This window comes from Trachemys scripta, chromosome 3, assembly GCF_013100865.1.
Source record: "Trachemys scripta elegans isolate TJP31775 chromosome 3, CAS_Tse_1.0, whole genome shotgun sequence".
NCBI classification, from domain to species: domain Eukaryota; kingdom Metazoa; phylum Chordata; order Testudines; family Emydidae; genus Trachemys; species Trachemys scripta.
Window position 1 is genome coordinate 146,247,730 of NC_048300.1, and position 18,152 is coordinate 146,265,881.

Genomic DNA, 18,152 nt, shown 5'->3' on the forward strand with positions numbered 1-18,152 from the left:
GGGCAGCAATTCAGAATGAGTTTGGGTCTACACTGCACGGTTAACACTGATAATTTTACAGTCTGATTTGATGAGCTATAAGTAAAATACTCCACGTCTGTGACTTATATGCTGTAAAGTCCTTGCCCTTTAGCTGAACTTGTGAATAAAATGAAAATAATAGAGCAGGAATCGGGTGCCATTCCTGCCCCAGATCCTGCCACATCGCCAAACCCAGCATCATTACCATAGGAGAAGGAACCCTGTAAAAGTCCCATGGCATTACTCTGTGACAAAGAGGGATTTAAAGGACTAATCTACCCATGTTCAGGTCTGGTCACTGTATCTCAAAACAAATTAAGCAGAAAAAGGAGGGTGGTGATAAAAATGATTAGAGGTAGGGAAAGGCGTCTAGAGACTGAAAAGCTTGAGTAAAGCGAAGACTTTGTCTCAAGACAAATATGATGGGACGTGACAGAGGTATTCAAAATAACAACAAATGGTTCACAGAAGCTAAATCTGGGGTCTTATTTCCTCTTTTTTATAATACAAGAGCAAAAGACATTCAGTGAAATTGAGAGGCAGCAAATTTAAAAGCAAGATATATATTTAAAAACAACTCACAGTTAACCTGTGGAATTCACTGTGATAAGATATCACTGAGGCCAAGGATTTAGGATTGGACATTTATACGGATGATTGGTAAGAATTGCAGATACATTAGATAGGATGAACATTAGTTTAGAAGGAATATAAACCTTTAGACTTCAGATCATAGTTCAGGCACTTTGGGAATGGGTAGGTTATTCCATAATTATTCATTACAGCCCTTTTTGCACCTTCCTCTGAAGCATCCACTACCAGCTACTGTCCGATAGGATATTAGACTAGATAAACCTCTGTTCTGACTGGGTACAACAATTGCTATCTTCTTAGCTACTTCAAGTATGATGTGACCCTCCCTTAGTGGTCCATAGGAAGTATCTCATTACCAACATTGGCTCTAAAATGAGAGAACCTTGGTAATGTGCAAAATTCACTGATTCTCACTGGGGCTCCACCCCATTACTACAGATCAGTGATACACTCTTGTATTACATTACAGTGGTTTATGAAAAAATTACATTAGACCTTTCACTGACTTTACCAATGAAAACAATCAATGACTCATGAATCCAGGACATATTATCATATTTATGTACTTATCTATCCTGAGTACTATTATTATTTTACAAAAATAAATGAGAAGGGGGAAAACATAAAATTTCTGGGAGAAAGTCTACACAAAATTCTCCCATTCACCTTACATTTAGAGTAGTCCTTTATTTAAGGTTGTGATAACTCCAGAATCTGCTAAATGTACTTATGTTTCTACAAACTGATTTATTTCAATGCTGATCTTGTTTTCAAAACTTCTCTTTTTGTAAATACTATCTTATCTTTAATAAGAAACGTTTTATTTATTAGTTTATCATTCTGGGCACAGTTACTATACTTACAGATGCTGTCCTTGTTGTTTCTGAAGTTTGCTATGAAGAATGAAAACTTTGTACTAAAATATTTTTGGTTATTATTTTGGACGATTAATCAGAAAAGGTGCATATCAGTGATATACAAGTGCAGTGCAAACAGCAAAAGGTAGTATATAGATCCTAGTCAAATATCTGTGGCTCCCGATCCAAGGTCCATTGAAGTCAATGGTAGTTTTGCTATTGACTTCAGTGGGTTTTGGACAGGTTCAATGTGCATGGCTTCCAAAAACACGAACTGTTTGTAAATGGCCCAGGCCATTCATGGCTACCAGAAAATGGATACAAGGGACAAAGTTATAGTGGAACTTTTTTTCAACTCCGAGTCTCACAGAGAGAGAAAGAAGCCTTGTTTTTACAACTTTTATTATGGGTGTCCTGTACTATTGTTCTTGGCATAACTCTTGTTAACTCTAATTTGTCTCAGGATTATGCAGATTCTTGAATAATCAAAATCTTGGACTATTTTCATTTTATTTTATCCAATAGTTTTCCCAAGCCCATTATCAACAGCCTTAAACCTTGCACACAAGTGTTTCATGCCAAGTTTTTGCCAATAGTAACTTAGTTTGCTGCACTTGGTGTTATTACTCAGTCTTTTTAAACAGGAATACTAAAACTCCAAATGTAAAGCACTCATTAGCTTGTATACTCTTTATTCAGTGTAAATACTAAACATAAAACCAAATTAAATTTAACTTTAAAGTTGAGAGACATACCCAGTTATTATTCTATTTGCTTTTTATTGGTATAAAAATGTATATTGTACCCTGGGTACACTGGCAGAAATTAAAACATTCCAACTAAGCATGCCAAAAGCTGACAGAACAGCACACAGAAGTCAATCTATTTTAGGTAATTCCATGATCCCCAACTTACACTCTTTAATATATTTTTCCTCCATCCCCATTATGATAGAAAAGAAACTGAGACACAAAAGTATTTGTTCAAGGTCACACAAGAAATCCCTGGCAAAGCACTGACTTAAACCCAGGTCTCTTGACTCTCAAACAGCCTAACCACTGAGCCATCCTTCCTTTCAAGGAGAAGCCACTGCAAAGTATGGTGCAGTGGTTTAATGTGCTCTTGTTTGCTGCAAGCGACACTACCTGAGAGTGGTCATTGTGGGTAGCCCTAAGCAGAATCATCTGCAAGTTCAGCCTGGAGTTATCAGAGATATAGAAAGTCTGCATAGAAAGGTTAGGATCTCTTGGTTAGGTTAGCTGAAGGTGCTAAAAGTCATGTCAAGCAATGCCTCACAATGTTCTCTAGAAGCCACATATGCACATTGAACACAAGGCATGGAAAGATGGAAACTTATAGGCCTCTGCTTATGAGAGCCCTTGAGAAGGATAAGCAATTACCTCAGACAGCCCTCTCCAAAAAGGAGCTGTTGTAAACTGACCCTATCCATCATTGCCAGCTCCAGCAAAATGGAAACAGTTCAAAAGCACACTGCAGATTCCCAAGTGCCAAGAGAGTTTTATGCTTAGTTGTTACCAGTATGTCTTTGGCTGCTGAGGGAACTGCAACACTTTGTACGTCAAGGGTTGGGAACTTTACAAGAGTAGAACCTGTTTAACAAGTGACTCATCATGGAGGGGAACCACCGTTCATGGTAAAAATCTCCACACTTTTGTTTAGTCTTTGTTCTAAAAAGAGACCCGAGTTCTGCTTTTTTCCCAGTGGTTAAAATTTTGCGACAATAGACAAAATGCTTAGGGAGGCTACTAATTTAGTAGCTAATTGAGCTGAAAGGAAAAGGCTCAAGAAATACCATAGGCTACATCACCATTTTATCCAGAGCCAGGAAAGTGAAATTCCATGTAGAAACAAACAGAGTAAAATGTTTGGCCTCAATATTTATGTGTTATATACTTCATGTACAGTAAGCATGCAACCAGCAGGAAAACCAAACCGAATAATTTAAAAAAAAAAAGTCACTTTTTCCTCAGGCTTGAAAAAATGTCATGAAAAATTTAGCAGCTCAAGCACAAAATCTACCCATCCACCCTTTCTCCAGTGATTATGTTAATGACAGACTAATGATAATTTACTTGCCCATAAAAAAATGACTCACAGTTTGCAAGGCTGGTTTACATATGTGAGCACTGTAATGATTTTGCTACAGACCTTTTATGGAGGAACTGGTGTGTGTGTGATTCACAAAGAACAATGCAGAACTCATTTCACTGTGTATCAACTTCCAGTATTGTAGGCATGGAATAAATCAGGGATTAAAAACACAACCTTCCACCCATAGTACAGAACTAACCACATGGAGCTAAAATGGGTGTTTAGGGAACAGCCCAGAGTAAGGGGTGCTGTGGGACTGCATGCCCTTGGCTAAGCATCAGGAGTGCTCCCTGGTGTGCAAAGGAAGGATGCATGGGTGATACATCCCTTTAATGGTTTACAGGCCAATGCAGGAGGAAAAAGGGAACCTGGCCTGACTCCTCCTTGCCCTTTTCCACTCCCACTTTAGGGGCACTGTACACTTTTGGATGAAATAGGCCCCAACATGGGACTAGCAGATAGTGTGCTGCTGAAGGTGCCAATGGAATCATTAAGGATTCCAAGGAAGCAGCGTTAACCCTGGTGTCCTGGTCAAAATTCCTACTCAGGCAATAACATTCTGCTTATCCAAATTCCGTGTGCCACTTCAGTTGCACTTAGCATTCTTCACTTCCTAAACTATTGTTGCTGTATATTAAACAGCTCTTGTGTTCCACCTCAGATGTGGTTGCAAACTCCTTGATGGATGAAGTGACCATTATACATACTTTGCTGACCTTAGATGGTACCATGAGACTCAATTGACTAATGCATGTGAAATGCCTTGAGGGCCTCAGTTGAAAAGTACTATAACACTGTACAATTTTATTATTCAGACATAAAATTATCACAGGATTCACTGTGGTTAGTATGGTGTGGTATAAGGTTTTATTGGCATGAGTTATAATTGGCTGCTTTACTCATCTGTGGTTAGAAACACTGCCTATAAGAAGCAACGTTGTCTACCTGATTTCACTGAACTAAAATTCACCTCAACAGAAATGCAAATCTACCAAAACTGCCAAGCTACCATCTGTTCAACAACTGGTCATTTCAATGTTGCATATGTTAAAGGATTAATTGATTTTAACCAGAAGGGACCAATAGTCTTACTTCCTGCATGTTTATGTTCTATAATTTAGTGACACATTCCCCCAGACTTGTCCTTTGAAAGCCCAGTCTCAAAATAAAAAAGGAAAACCATTAAACAAAGGAAAGCATAAGATCCAATGTTAGGAAGCTGAAGCCAGACAAATTCAGTCAATTTTCTTAAAGTGAAGGAAATTAACCACTGGGATAATTTACCTAGAGACATGGAGGATTCTCCATCACTTGAAGTCTTTAAATCAAGACTGGATATCTTTCTGAAAGATATATCCTAGCTTAGCCAGAAGTTATGGAATCGATGCAGCAATCATTGGATGAATTTCTATGGCCTGTGTTATACAGAAAGTCAGAGTAGATCATCATTATGGTCCCTTAAAATCTATGAAAGAGAGGGTTAATGGACACAGTAACTTTTCTGGGTATTACGCTCACTGGTTCAGCAGATTCTTCTGGTTCATCAACAAACCCTTAGTAAGGGGGAAGCTTATTATATTTGCTATCAGTGTTTTGTCTGTGTCTATTGTCACTTGAATAGATCTGTAACTGACCCATATCCTCTGTGGATCAGGCTGCATAACACATGTTGACTGGTGGGTTACATGATTATCTAAAAGATTCTACATTGTGGGGATGCCCTGAATTTGTTGGGTGATGGATTTGATGTTCATCTCTAACTTCTAGGATCTAGTTTAGGATTGATAGTGCATTTCAAGTCTATATTAGACTGTATCAGACCCTTGTTTAGGTGTGCTAGAGAGGAAGGGGAGAGCTTCTGCTAAAGGGGTGGGCACAATGAGCGTCCTTAAGTTCAGAAAGTCAAAGGACTCTGCAAAGCTATCACTGTTAGTGATGCTAACCTCTGCAAAGTGGGTGAGGAAAAGCCATGGCCCCAGCACTGCTCAGAAGAGCTGGCTATCCTCCGGAAAGGGTCTCGTCTTGCACCTTGTATAAGGGAGGTGTGTGTGGGGGGGAGCAGCTCTGCCCTGCCCCTCATACCTACTGTGACTTAGTGGGCTGACAGAGCTTTCGATTTCTATCCCCAAAGACAGATTGTGACTGGTTGTTTCATAGGGGCTTCAGTCATCATTCCTGTTATTTGAAACTTGCAAACATCACATGAATATGGGAGGAAGCCTGGAAAGTTTTTGTGTGGTTAAAACAATGTCATTACATGTGTTCAACTTGTCTGTCTCATTCCGAGTCTGGTTTACCATGAAGAAATATTGCGGTGGGTTGGGAAAAAGAAGGAGCCAGAAATCTACCCACTTCTTTAGAACAGCTTCTCTGTGAACAGTCTTGTTTGGAAATTTGCTTGAAAAGTGGAGAGGCAACCTTTCATTTGTGGGGCTGTTGGTTTGGATCTCGCTCTCTCTCTGTCTCATAGTCTCTTCCACCCAGACAGCCAAGTGATGTGAGGCATCTGAGAAACCCTCATGTTCCCCAACTCCTACACACAGAATAAAGAGTGAAGAAAAATGGGGTCCTCTCAGGATTATTCTTAATTGACGTTAATGAAGGAAATTATGGGCTAGGAGCAGTGGGAAGAGCGGAAGGATGGTGGTGGTTACAGCATCAGGATGTGACTCATAAGATTCAGGATCAATTTCCAGTGCTGCCACGTGCTCCCCATGTGACCTCGGGCAGGTCACGTACTCTCTGTGCCATGTTTCCCCATTTGTGATGTGAAGATAGCATTTCCCTTCACCCAACCTTTGCCAGGCTTGTCTGTTTAGATTGTAAGATATTCAGGGCAGGGATCGTCTCTTACTGTGTATAGGCACATTGTTTAGTTAAATTGGTTGAAGCCTATAGGTATTACTGTAATACTAATATTAGTATTAATAATCTATGGGCAAATGTGAATGGATACAGAAAAGGGGCAGCATAGGGTTATAGCAATACAGACAGGAAACCAGAGTACTCTAAAAATGCTGCTAAAATGTAAATGACTCAGCCAAATACAATTTCCCCAAGCAACTGTGTAACACCATCAGACAGCACAGTAAAAAGAACATTTATTTAGAGCTAACATAACAACACAATGAAAAATTTGTTCTATCTGCTAAGTACAATAAGATAAAATAGGAGGAAAGAAGTTAAAGATCAATAAGAGGCTTGTGCTTTGAAATATTACTTTGCAGACTACCTTCTGCTGGAACATGAAAGGGGAAACATACTGAGAGGAAAGCTGGTGGGTGATGGAAAGGCTGAGGTGAGGGGCAATGAGAACAAAGACTAAGAAAAGAATATAGAGAATGAAACAAGGTGGGTGAGGTAATATCTTTTATTGGACCAACTTACATTTATTGAGACCAAAACAACTACAATACCACATTGAGGGCTTGTCTTCACTACTGGTGCAAGTCAACCTAAGTTACGCTACTCCAGCTACGTGAATAACAGAGCTGAAGTCAATGTTGCTTAGGTTGATTTGCTGCGGTGTCTTCATGATGCTGCATCGATGTGGGATGCTCTCCAGTTGACTTACCTCACTCTTTTTGGGCAGCTGGAGTACCGGAGTCTACCAGAGAGCGCTCCGCTATCGATTTAGCGGGTCTTCACTAGACCCGCTAAATCGACACCTGCTGCATCGATTGCAGCAGCGTCAATCTCCCTGTAGTGAAGACAAGCCATGAGAACATTTGTAAACTTATGTAAATATCACTCACACTGTCAAAAACTGATGTCCCACAAACAGAAGCTCTGCAAAACTGCTATAAAGAATGAAGATACTATAGTCCTTTGTTCAGGCTAAACCTTTCCATGAATTCTTGGCTTGAGTACATACATGCCATTGTGTTTCTTTTATGAACTGAACTGCTAAAAGGCATTCTTTTTGCCACTCTAAGACAGGGGTTGGCAACCTCTGGCATGCGGCTCACCAAGGTAAGCACCCTGGGAGGCCGGGCCAGTTTGTTTACCTGCCGCGTCAGCAGGTTTGGCCAATCGCAACTCTCACTGGCCACGGTTCGCAGCTCCAGGCCAACAGGGGCTGCGGGAAGCGGCACGGGCCGAGGGATGTGCTGGCCGTGGCTTCCCACCACCCCCATTGGCCTGGAGCGGCGAACCGCATACAGTTGGAGCTGCAATCGGCTGAACCTGCCGATGCGGCAGGTAACCAAACTGGCCCGGCCCGCCACGGTGCTTACCCTGGCGAGACACGTGCCAGAGGTTGCCGACCCCTGCTCTAAGGCATTGGCTTATATCACAAGGGAAATGAAACTTCCTACAGGGAGGAGAACTTTTTTTATATGGATAACTTTTGACACGCTTTAAAAATCTTTGTATTTTTCTCCTCTTTTCCTTGCCCAGTAAATTATCATTGTCATTTTATTTAATTAAATGGGACTGATGCCCTCCTGGGCTTCTATCCAATTTCCTATATGTCCTGGGCAGTTTCAGTCTCCAGGGAGAGCTTTTCTACAGAATAATACAGGCCTTAATAGAAATCCCTCTCACCCAGATGAAGTTTCTAGCTTCTGTTTTTGGAGTAAAATTCTTGGCAACTCCAGTAAAGAAAGTTTTCTAATAACACTTGCAGCTTCTTACTGCCATACTTTCCACCATTTCATACTAATTCTTCATTTGTGCTGACAGTGCCTTGTGGATGTCTGCATTCAGTGATTCTTCTCCGGATGGGACTGAAGATGCAGATCTCCAAAGAGGGCAATCAAATCCAGGAGCTTTGCAGATGTTCACAGAGAAGCCCAGGGAAGGGAGGCCTGTGTGCTGTAATGGGTATGTAGTCTTATTTCTACCTGACATTGGAAAGTGGCACTCCTGGCTCTGCGTTAGCTTTTAGATGGAGAGGTGACATCTGGACAAGCTGAACCTGGAGCAATGGCCAACGCACAGGTATAAGGCAGGTTGAGCCATGTGTGAAGCAATGTAGTGTGCGGTACTAGCTGGAGCACTGCCAGCAGTGGAGTAGTTAGGAATGGGTCCACACAAACCTGAAAGCAAACAAACTCACTGCGAAGTGGAGTTACTGCTGTTCCAAGGAGAATTATTTCCTGCAATCTAAGACACCAAATAAGTTGCTTTAATAGTAGTCTGTGGATACAGGCATTCTAAGATGAACAAACTACAGTCACTCCAATGTAACATCCCCATGTAGACAAGGCCTGAATGCATCTTCAAAGCTCAGTTTTGTGCTGGATGAGCATTCCACAAATTTTACTGAAAACTTGTAAAGTATTTTTGATTGGCTGTTGATTGCTGCTGTTTTTTGATTGCACTATGTTAATTGGGCCCATCTTAATACTAGCTACAACTCAGTTGATGAATTCTTAGGTGTAGAATGTGATCACTGCTGCTCTCGGTGACAGATATGATGAACACAGGCATATCTTTGAGACTGTTGTATCAACTTTATAATTGTTATCTGTATCACTGTGAGCCAGAGATTGAATGTTGGCTCAATGGGGAGGGTTACCAAGCTCCATTCAGGAACTAAAATCAGTGAAGGCTGTGATAGACTGCCAATGTCCTCTAATATCCTGATAGGGTGACCAGACAGCAAGTGTGACAAATCAGGTCATGGGGTGGGGAGTAATAGGCGCCTAAATAAGATAAAGCCCCAAATATCGGGACTGTCCCTATAAAATCGGAACATCTGGTCACCCTATATCCCGAACAAATTTTATGGGATTAAGATAAAGTTTAACTTAATTCAGTAAAGTTTATCAAAATAGGTTTGTTAGTACCTTTGGGGTACATTGTATATAAAAATGCAACTGTGTATGTATTATTATGGCATTGTATGTACTTTCCCTAGTAGGGAGGGGGAGATGCTAATAAACTTCCTCTCTTATCAACCTTTTGAGGCCACCCACTGGAAAGAGATGCATATATGAGTTCAAAGTAGATTCTCCATCAACTGACAAATAAAGTGTTTTTTGATAAATTGCTTGGTTTTAAACTGGCTCAGAGCCTTCTTCCTGATCCAGCAAATGGACAAGATCCCTGGTCCATGGATGGCTCCGGTTGGAAGGACTGGACTGACTGGGATCTCATAAGACTGGGTATTTGCTCTGAGCTGAAGCTGTGATGAACTGGTAACCACCAGGAATCCCCCTGGGGTGGGGATGTTGAAAGACTGCTCCTGCCAAAATCCATGTGAGAGTTGGGGTTAACTCTGGTAAACTTAAGTATCAGAGGGGTAGCCGTGTTAGTCTGAATCTGTAAAAAGCAACAGAGGGTCCTGTGGCACCTTTGAGATTAACAGAAGTATTGGGAGCATAAGCTTTCGTGGGTAAGAACCTCAGTTCTTCAGATGCAAGTAAACTGGTAAACTTATTAGCTCACAGGGGGAGGGATAGCTCAGTGGTTTGAGCATTGGCCTGCTAAACCCAGTGTTGTGAATTCAGCCACTGAAGGGGCCATTTAGGGATCTGGGGCAAAAATCTGTCTGGGGCTTGGTCCTGCTTTGAGCAGGGGGTTTGACTAGATGACATCCTGAGGCCCCTTCCAACCCTGAGATTCTATGTAGGTTCTTCTATTGTTTTTTAATAAGTTTTCTCTATAATGCTTTTCACCGTAAGAATAAAGTAGGCTTGCATTGGAAGTGCTCTGTTGTACCTTATAACTGTAGCAATTGTACCTGTGTCAACCATCTCTGAAGAGAAAGCAAGCAGGTTTCTTTTTAACTGCTTTGTGCTGGGAAATACACCGTGAAGGCAGGGAACTGTGCAACCTGGAAATATTTGTCAGATGCGAGACAGACATGGGTCTCCACCAATTAAGGCAACTTCTAGGGAGATGGGAGGCTGATAGTGGGTGCCCTTGCTGGGCCACTGAGAGGAAATTCAGGTGCAGTTTTACTGGAGATAATTACTGAAGACTCTGAGACAGATAAACAATTCCAGAGAAGTACAACTCCCTGGGGTGAAATGCATATACTGGTTCAGATCAGGTTCAAGAGACTCAGGAGACAAAGAAAGAAAGGGCCAGCGGGAACTGATTAGGGAAACCCCAGATTTCGATCCAAAAATCTGACACAAATCTTTAACAAAGAAGACAAACCCTGCTGAAGGGTTCAAAGGACTTGAACTTGCCAGGGTCTCCATAGGAAAGACGATGGCCCACTGGGAGTTTAAGTCTGTGTTCAAACCTCTTATTGTTTTATGATATTTTTTCTCGGTCATGCATTAGTTCTAAAATCAATGTATTGTACTCTGTGTAGAGCTGTCTGCTCTTTGAGAGAAATTGCAGGTGCTGAGCTAGATCAGATCTGCTGGGGTAATCACAATGAACTGCTGCAGTCTGCAGCCTGAAACCCTGGTGTTGAGAGAGAGGGACACAGGTCTCTGCCCATAGAGAGGCGATGGCAGGAGGCCTGATATCGAAGGGGGCATCCTTAAGCAGACCAAAGAGGGGGTCAGGGGTACAGTTACCCTGAAACTGTGGCAGTCTCCTTCCTGCCCTTCAGAACTGAATGGAAGCAAAGGCTACCCTATCCTGATTTTAGTAGGAAGGAGTGCTCATTGAGGGACTAGTCGGCTTTACAAGGCTGAGTGGTCCAGGTCTGTCACTGGTCAGTGAAAAAAAGAAAAGGAGGAGAAGAGAAAACCAAAGAGGGTAGGAGAGTAAGACGACGGGATGAGAAATGCATGGACACCCAGAGCATAGCAGTAGTGGAAGGAAGAGAGAAAGAAGGGATGAGAAGGGAAATAGGAGGTTAGGAGATAAAAGAAAGGATTCCTGTAGTCAATGGTGACAGTTTTAGAAGTAGAATCAGTTAGGCCTGCAAGGGTCATCTAATTTAACCCCCGCCAAGATTCGGGATTAATTGTGTCTAAATCATCCAAGACAGATGACTATCATCCAGCCTCCTTTTGAAAAGCTTCAGTGAAGGAGCTTTCACAATCTCCTTAGACAGTCTGTTCCATTGTCCTACTGTTCTTATAGTTAGGAACTTTTTTCTGAGATTTAATCTAAATCTGCTATGCTGTAGTTCGAACTCATTTTCTCTTGTTCTGCCCTCTGTGGCAAGAGAAAACAACTTTTCTCCATCTTTTTATGGCAAGTATTTGAAGAACACTACTGTATCCCCCCTTAATCTCCTCCTTTCCAAACTAAACATACCCAATACCTTCAGCCTTTGCTCATATGACTTGCATTCCACCACTTTAATCATCTTTGTCGCTCACCTCTGGATCCTTTCCAGTTTCTCTACATCCTTTCTATAAATTGATGACCAAAATTGGACACAGTACCTCAGCTGAGGCCTAACCAGCACCGAGTAGAGTGGTACTATCACCTCCTTTGACTTGCATGCTATGCATCTGTTAATGCAACCTAAAATTGCATTTTCTTTGTTTTGCAACCCACATTACATTGCTGACTCATGTTAAGGTTGTGATCCACCACTACTCTCCGATCCTTTTCAGCACTGCTGCTGCCAAGCCAGTTATTCCCCATTCTGTATTTGTGCATTTGGTTGTTCTTCCCTAAGTATAGCGTTTAACATTTGTCTGTGTTGAATTTCATTTTATTGTCTATAAACTAGTTCTCCAATTTATCAAGATTCCTTTGAATTTTAGCTCTATCCTCTAAAGTGTTAGCAACCCTCCTACTTTTGTGTCAACTGCAAATTTGATCAGTATGCTATCTATACTTACTTCCAGGTCATTAATAAAGATGTTAAGCAACAGCAGACACAAAACAGATCTCTGTGGAACCCCACTTGAAACCTCCCTCCAATATGACATCATTCAATTAATAGTGATTTTTTGTTTGTAGTTGTATAACCAATTATGTATCTGTTTAATGGTAGTTCCGCTGAGCCCACATTTCTCCAGTTTACTTTTCAGAATGTCATGTGGGACTGTGTCAAAAGCCTTGCTGAAGTCCAGGTATATTATGTCCACTATATTCCCCTTATCCACCAAAGCAGTGACCCTGTAAAAGAAGTAAATCAGTATTGTTTGGCATGATTTGTTCTTGGTAAATCCATATTGGCTGTTAGTGATTATCCCTTCATCCATCAGGTATTCACAAACTGAATATCTTATACACTGTTCTAGTAGATTCTCAGCTATCGAAGTCAGGCTGATTGGTCTATAGTTTCCCGGCTCCTCCTTTTTCTCCTTTTGAAAGATGGGCACTGTGTTAGCCCTTCTCTAGTCTTCCGGGACTTCTCCTGTCATCCATGAGTTTGCAAATATTATTGTCAGTGGCTCTAAGATTTCTTCAGCTTATTCCTTCAGTACTCTTGGATGAATAGCATCAAGTCCTGCTGATTTGAATTAATTCAAATTGGTCAGAAGATTTCTGATGTGTTCTTTACTTATCCTGATCTCCATCCCTTCCCCTTTATGGACTATGGTAACTTTGCTAGTCATCTGGTCACATGTTATTTTTTGTAAGAAGACTGAAGTAAAGTAGCCACTGAGTAACTTTGCCTTTCTATCATCTTCTGTTACCAGCTCACCTCCATGGAGCAGCTGACCCACAAAGTCCTTGATCTTTCTTTTTTGTTTGACATATTTGAAGAACCCCTTCTTATTGTCTCTATCATTCCTTGACAGCTGTACATAAGAACATAAGAACTGCCATACTGGGTCAGACCAAACGTCCATATAGCCTAGTATCCTGTCTTCTGACAATGGCCTATGCCAGGTGCCCCAGAGGGAATGAACAAAACAGGTAATCATTAAGTGATTCATCCTCTGTTGCCCATTCCCAGCTTCTGACAAACAGAGGCTAGTGTCACCATCCCTGCCCATCCTGGCTAATATCCATTGATTGACCTATACTTCATGAACCTATCTAGTTCTTTTTTGAATCCTGTTATGGTCTTGGCCTTCACAACATCCTCTGGCAAAGAGTTCCACAGGTTGACTGTATGTTGCGTGAAAAAATACTTCCTTTTGTTTGTTTTGAACCTGCTGCCTATTAATTTCATTTGGTGGTCCCTAGTTCATGTATTATGAGAAGGAGTAAATAATACTTCCTTTTTTACTTTCTCCACACCAGTCATGATTTTATAGACCTCTATCATATCCCCCTGTAGCGGGGTGGTCACCCCGCTCTGGCCCTGGAAGGTTAAAAGCAGCCCTGTGTAGGGCTGTGGCTGGGGAAAGGCTGATTGGGGAAGCAGCCTCAGCTGGGGCCATGCCCCAATCAGGCCACAGCTGGCCCTATAAAGGGGCTGCTAGGCTGGAGCTAAGACAGTCTTTCTCTAGCTGTTGAGAGGGATGGGCCTGGCTGCTGGGAGCTGAGCAGCGTACCTAAAGTGGAGCAGGGCTGGGGAAAGGCCAGAGGAGCTGGGGAGCTCCGGCCTGGAAAACCTCCAGGCTACAGACCTTGTTAAAAGCTGAGAAGGTACTAGGGTTGCAATGGGGCAGCCCAAGGGTAGGCAGGGGCAGCAGGTCCAAACCCTCCTTGCCGATGATGGGTGGACTGCAATATAATTGCCACTTCAGTGAGCGGGGGCTAGATGGTGACTGGCAGTAACCAAAGACTGAGGCGAGGTGGGGATAGGGGGTTGAGAGTTCCTCAGGGAGGGGAGGCCCAGTGAGACTGTGGAGTACTGCAGGGGGCAGAACCCCGAGAGAAGGGGCACCGGGGTCCGGGAGGGACACCGGGGCCAGTGGCAAGTGGGACACTGGCCTGCAGAGGACACTCCTGAGTGGAAAGAGCTAATTCCCTAGATGACCATCAGGAGGCGCTGCAGCGGTGAGTCGTCACACCGTTACACCCCCCTTAGTCATCTCTTTTCCAAGCTGAAAAGTCCCAGTCTTATTAACTTCTCCTCATATGGAAGCCGTTCCATACGCTAATCATTTTTGTTGCCTTTTTTTGTTCCTTTTCCAATTCCAATATATCTTTTTTGGGATGGGGTGACCAGATCTGCACACAGTATTCAAGGTGTGCATGTACCATGGATTTATACAGAGGCAATATGATATTTTCTGTCTTATTATCTATCTCTTTCTTAATGATTCCCAACATTCTGTTTGCTTTTTTGACTGCTGCTGCACATTGAGTTTATATTTTCAGAGAACTATCCACAATGACTCCTAGATCTTTCTTGAGTGGTAACAGATAATTCAGACCCCATCATTTTATATGGAACTCATTCTTTGCCTTGGCTGTCCTGATTTTGTCCTTATATGCTCGCACTATTCCTTGGTAACATGTCCCTCCTTTCATTTCCTGTATGTATCCCTCTTGGTTTTTAGATATCTAAAAAGCTCCTTGTGCAGCCACATTGGCCTCCTGTGTTTCTTCTTATCTTTCATCTGCATCTGAATAGCTTGATGTTGAACCTCGAGTATTACATCTTTTAGGAGCTGCCAGCCCCCTTCAACTCCTTTTCTTCCTAATTGGTCTTTCCATGGCACCTTGCCTACTATTTCTCTGAGTTAGTTGAAATCCACCTTTCTGAAGTCCAGTGTCCTTGTTTTGCTGCTCTCATGTCCTCCTTTCTATAGGATCTTGAATTCAATCACTTCCTGTTCCTCCCAAGTTCCTGACTACCTTCACATTCTCTACTAATTCAACTCTGCTAATCAATCCAGCACTCTGGATTCAGCAAAGCATTTAAGCAGGGGTAGTTCCATTTCAAAACCAGTGGGACAATCCACATGTTTAATATTAACCACATACATAAATATATTTCTTGATCAGAATGCAGAATTAAGGCTTAAAATGGAGACTTGTGCACTGTCAGCAATCTGGACATCCCACTCCACCTACTAGCTTGAAGCCATTTTTGGAAAACACCATGTTTAGTAATGCCTTTTTCTTTCCCTCTGGATATCCACAACAATGCTGACTAACATAGAGACCAGTTGACCTCTGAACATTATCCAAAATCCTCTTTCCTAAGTAAGCGCTCAGTAAAACTTAGAAACCTGCCCTCCACCCCATTTGTCTCCATAGATATTGCTTCACATAGAGTCCCTGAACCAGTGCTCCCACTTACAGGCCTGATGTAAAAAGCATCACTGGAAAAGCTCTCACTTATTAGTTGGCTGAAGATAAACCCATCAAAAGCCAAACAATAACTAACAACGTATTTGAAGGATGACGTCTTCTGGTGCTTGTCAGTGAGTGCAACTGTAGCAGCTGGCAGAGTGTTGTATTTACAACAAAAAAGAACAGAAGTGGAAGATTAATATTTTTAAGGTCATCACCCTCTAATCCAGGGCTGGAGCAGAAGAATAGTTTCCTTTTTTTAAAAAAGCCAACTAATGAAGGTCTATAACTAGGAATAATTGAAAGTAAATTAGGGCATTGAAATGATTGTTTACTATTTGTTTTTGGTACCACCTAAAGAACCAGCTAAGATCAGGGTCCCATTGTGTTAGGTGCTGTACAAATACATAGTAAGAGGCAATCTCCCACCCCAACCATTTTATGATCTAACTAGATCACTGACAAAGGTAGGGAGAAATGAAATATTATTTTCCCCATTACACAGATCTGAAACTTAGGCACAGAAGGATTAAGTGTCTTGCCCGGGGTCATAAAATGAGCCGTGGAAGCGCTAGAAATTGAACCCAGATCTCCTGAATCTGAGTCAAACTCCTAAATCACATGATCAACCTTCTTCTAATCTGGAGTGTTCCATTTAAATAATTTCTCTCTTAAAACATGGCAGCCAAAATATCTTCCCTATATCCCTTCCACTGCATTGCCACAAGCAAGTGCTGATAATTATGGGCAAGAAAATGTGCTCTTAATGTTTCTATCAACAATTAAATTCATAACTCAGCTCTGAGTCCCTCCATTCAAGCATTAAGCATTAAGGTATAGTACAGGCTTGCATGCTTCAGATGTTGTTATGTAGTCGACAGCCAACCAATTTTAATCATCTGAAAGAACTGCTTTAATGTGCAGAGCCTCGATTGTCTTAGGAAATGGGAATTTCCCATTACATACATTTGGAAAAAGAAAATAGCCAGACGGAGGGCCTGATCCAGCTCCCACATAAGCCAGCTGGAGTCATTCCATTGACTTAAGTGGAACATGGATTGGGTCCATTTAGGGACTGATGCAAAACCCATTGATGTTCTGGGAGTTGAAATTACATTTCCTGCAATTTTTTTTTTACATAGTGACATCCTATTGGTTAAATATTTATTTTACAGGGTTAACTTTTTTTATATGTTGGATTCAAAATTAATTTTGAAAAAATGGATAGAAGCAACAAAGCATTACAGGCAGTCTGGTAGCTGTTTTTAAGTGCAAATCTTGTTGTTAAAACATGGTAAGTGGTTCCAAATGACTGTTGTGAATTTATTTTTTATGCTAAACATTTTGACATTTCTGCCCTGCACTTTGGGTGTTTTAAGATTCAGACATAAGTTTGGTACCAGATAAGAAGATATGGTTATGGCTAATTTTTATTTGTTTATTTGAAAAATGACCAATAAGTCAGTGAGGCTTTCCAAAGGTTAATCTCTCCACCATGATATATTACCTTTTCAACAAATTGTGAATGGTCCCCTGAGACATTTGAAAATGAATAGGAATATCACAATTTAAATTAAAAAGCACTTAACTGCAATCAACAATTCTTTGTAAAATTATTAATAACAGTAATTGATTAATTTAAAAAGTCACTGTTGCTGGGGGTTAAAAGGATTTAAAGTGCACAGTGTATAATTAATCAAATCCATACATTGCTTTGATTGGAGCAACAAGCTGTATTTAAGTAGAGCCTATTACCAAGTGGAGCAGAGTTACAAAACACAGCCTGCTGGAACAGATTCAAGGACTCTTTACTGAGTATCATTTATTATTATTGATAATAAACACTTTGTATATAGCACCATAGAGCTGAATAGTATCAGAGGGGTAGCCATGTTAGTCTGAATCTGTAAAAAGCATCTGAAGAAGTGAGGTTATTACCCACAAAAGTTTATGCTCCCAATACTTCTGTTAGTCTTAAAGGAGCCACAGGACCGTCTATAGCTCTGAATGATTCTTTATAAACCAAATAAATATATTATCCCTGCCTGGAGTAGTTTACAATATAAATATGTAGGGGGACAGTCCTATTGTTTGGAGTAAGGAAAATGCCCCTTTTACAAACAGGGAACTGGAGCATGGACAGACAAAGTAGCTTGTACAATGTTGCAAAGGAAGTCTGTAGAGAGCAGGAAATTGATCCCATGTGTCCTGAGTCCAGGTTAACACCCTAACCATTACACCGACCTTCATGTTCCCCTATGTTATCTCTTTTTTTTCTCAGTGGAACTTAACTGGGACTGGAGATTTTTTTGGGAAAGAAAAAAGCTTTAGGGTGCTAACACCTTTAAATCTGTTTGGCACAAGCAAAGCAGCAGAAAGCTTCCTAGATTATACTTTAGCATACTTGAAAGTCTGATGGATTTCCACTAGGAATTTGCTTTTAAGTTGTAAAGTTTATTTGTAAATCATAGAACCATAGGACTGGAAGGACCTTGAGAGGTCACCAAGTCCAGCCCTCTGGGCTGAGGCAGGACCAAATAAGCCTAGATCATCCCT